The following is a 3788-nucleotide window of genomic DNA, read 5'->3' as shown; positions in this document are numbered from 1 at the left end:
GTTTTGTAACTACAGAGAAAATTCGCTTGACGCTTGCAGGAAGCAGAGTTAAAACTCACAATAAGTTTTTACACTGAGGGAACAAAGACAAACGCCCTCAGGGCCAAAGGAAGGAACAATCTATCTGCGCTTTACAAGGTGGGGGAGTCAGTGTCACTAATAGCTAATTAATTAACGTCATATTAGAAGAGGAATTACACGAAGCTAGTGCTGATGGTGCTCCAACGCTCGATATTCTAATGTTTTTTTTTTTTTTTTTTTTTTTTTTTTTTTTTTTTTTTTTTTTTTTTTTTCACGTTTCTGTCTTTGCTTTTGTGTATGGTTGTTAAAGGTTTGGATTCTGAGGAATATTATTTTATTTAAAATAGCAGTTTTGGAAACCCCATTGATCTACAAGAAAATTAGTCTACGTAAGATATTTAATGATTCTACGAACACCAGTGGTGATAATCTTTACTCACGCACACATACACATACATATATATATATATATATATATGTATATATATATATATATATATATATATATATATATGTGTGTGTGTGTGTGTGTGTGTGTGTGTGTGAGAGTTGGAAGACCTAGGCTTACATTTCTGAGGACAATGAAGTATGAAGTAGATGATACGCATTGACAAATGCTGAAGGTAAAGACGACAGGGGAAATCTAACCAAGGCCCTTTATGTCAATAGGCGTAGGAGATGATATATATATATATATATATATATATATATATATATATAAAATGTTTGTATGTATAATGCATTAATGCTCGTATATTCATTGAACCACTAAAATATTGGCTGTGAAAAAAAAAAAATTAAATTAGCGATCCAATCGTCAGTGGCGAGTTTGTCTCACTGTATTTTGCATGTACCATAAATGCTTAATAACTAACAGATACCATTAGTTGTTTAAACTCCTCCGTAATTATACGATTTAAAAGTACTATAGCAAGATTTAAGCTCTATTCGTCGCCCCTGAAGGAAAAAATAAATGTTCTTTATAGAAATTTCATGGAGATAATTCCTTATTTTATTTATCACAATTTAAAAAATGTCGACGTCCTTCACTTATCTCATCATTTGTTAACTAAAATAAGAAAGCGAATTTGAAGCGAATATGATTTTTTTTTTCATAAAATGGTTCCTTATATTCGCCATGGTTTTATTTCTATTTAATGATGCAAGACAATGAATTTTCCTTTCTGATTCTCATGAGAGAGAGAGAGAGAGAGAGAGAGAGAGAGAGAGAGAGAGAGAGAGAGAGAGAGAGAGAGAGAGAAGTGTGTGCGTGTGAGTGCATCAATTAGAGTCCATTTTGGTCATTTTGTGAAACTTGCCCTTCTTGTTAGTTTTATTGTAAAAGATGTATGCTACTAGAATAAATTGGAAGGAATGTCAAATCAAGTAACAGAAACATACTATATATATATATATATATATATATATATATATATATATATATATATATATATATATATATATATATATATATATAAAGTGTGTGGGCAACTAGAGAGAGAGAGGGGGGGGGGAATACAAACTAAAAATTTCCCAAACCTTTGTTAGTAATTCTCGATTATGTGCTGTTCATAATTGTAAGAGCCCATGCTGGCACAAGCACAATCAACTGTTTTTAACATTTAACTCGTTGAGTTAAAAGTCGCTTTGAAATGCTTTTATGTAATTCCTGTGTCATAACTTTAAGAGCGTAGCAAATAGTTTTTGAAGGATTAAACTTTTTAACCTAAATTTAGTGATATACTCTTTTCTAAAATTACGACAAGGCAAGTGTTGAACAAAAGCCACTCCGTGATAATTTTATTGTGTAATGATTCCGCGTCATGATGAGGAAAACAGAATTTATTTGTAACTGTTTTGGGATAATTAGACATTAAAATGTTATATTATTTGATCAATTAAATAACTGCTCTTATGAAGTGCATATATTATGTTCATTAAGCTACGAGAAATGCTTTATGTTAAATTTAAATATTAAGTGAAAGTGAATTTTTCCTTCCTCCCGTTTCATTTTTTCTGACGCGAATCCATAATTGTTGAAATATTTCATCGTCACAAAAGCTGAAGATGAGAATTATTACAGTTTTAAAAGCAAGGTATAAAATGGCGTTCTTATTCTAGCAGTATATAATTATACGTAAATTAATCCTAATACACAGCTTTATTTAGAGGAAGGAATTAATATTTCTAAAACATAACATATTGTAATTATAATAGTTTTTTTTTTTCAAGTATCCAAATAGAATAGAATAGAATACTTTATATACTTTTGTACTTGTCAGTAATAAACAACAAATTTTGAAGGCCCCAGGGAAAACTTCAATTTTTTTGTTTGGCCTATTTATAAATAATTACGGGGATATTAAGTTGAAGTATTTCTTATCAATGTCATCATCGTTACTTTACCCATATTGTTCTATATAGCGGATCTTAGATGTAGTAACGAAATAACCTTATTTGTATTAGACCATTGATGCATTTATATAAATTAGTAGGGAAGTCTTCAATAGCTTGACCTTATGATATTTGGAAACATTAAGGAAATCAATGTTAATTTTAATTATTAGATCTCCCATAGGCTGCCTATCCGACAGTAACAGTCTTGTGGTTCAGATGCACTGTCTCATGTCTGAGACCATCAGTCATGGGATTTAAAACTACAGTCATGCAATTTACAGGTATAGTCATGTGATTCACATCCACATTGGCTTGTGGTTCAAAGTTATAGTGGCTTGTGGTTCAGAGCAACAGTGGTTTGTGGCTCAGAGCAGCAGTGGACTTTGGTTCAGAGCGACAGGGGCTTCGTCTCGGAGCATCAGTCATATGATTCAAACGTGCAGTCATGCAATTCACTGGTACAGTCTTGTGATTTACTGCCACATTACCTTGTGGTTCAAAGTTATAGTGGCTTGTGGTTCAGAGCAACAGGGGCATGTGGTTTGTAGCAACAGTGGCTTGTGGTTAAGTGTAACAGTGGCATTTTGTTCAGAGCAACAGTGGCCTTTGGTTCAGAGGAACAGTGAATTTTGGCTCAGAGCAACAGTGTCTTTTGGTTCAAAGCAACAATGGCTTTTGGTTCAGAGTAACAGTGGCCTTTCGTTCAGAGGCACATTGTTTTGTGGTTCAGAGCAACAGTGGCCTTTGGTTCAGAACAACAGTGGCCTTTGGTTCAGAACAACAGTGGCTTTTGGTTCAAAGGCACAGTGGCTTGTGGTTCAGAGCAACAGTGGCTTGTGGTTCAGAGCAACAGTGGCTTTTGGTTCAGAGCAACAGTTACTTGTGGTTCAGAGCAACGGTGACTTGTGGTTCAGAGCAATAGTGGCTTGTGGTTCAGAGAAACAGTGGCTTTTGGTTCGGTGCAACAGTGACTTTGCAATTAGAGCAACAGTGGCTTTTGGTTCAGAGCAACAGGGGCCTTTGGTTCAGAGCAACAGGGGCCTTTGGTTCAAAATCACAGTTGCTTGTGGTTCAGAGCAACAGTGACTTTTGTTTCGGAGCGACAGTGGCTTGTGGGTCAGAGCGACAGTGGCTTGTTGGTCAGAGCAATAGTGGCTTGTGCATCAAAGCAACAGTGGCTTGTGCTTCAGAGCAACCGTGGCTTGTGCTTCAGAGCAGCAGTGCCTTGTACTTCAGAGCAACAGTGGGATAAAGATTGAATTAGCAATGAATCAAAGATATTACTTTATATGTATAAAGTTTTAGTTCAAATGTTAAGGCTAACTATTTTTGGCCACAATCACAGACGAAAAGGGATATAAAACAAACAA

The sequence above is a fragment of the Palaemon carinicauda genome, chromosome 10 (assembly GCF_036898095.1).
Source record: "Palaemon carinicauda isolate YSFRI2023 chromosome 10, ASM3689809v2, whole genome shotgun sequence".
Lineage (NCBI taxonomy): Eukaryota > Metazoa > Arthropoda > Malacostraca > Decapoda > Palaemonidae > Palaemon > Palaemon carinicauda.
The sequence above is the reverse complement of the archived record's forward strand: the minus strand, read 5'-3'. Positions refer to the sequence as shown.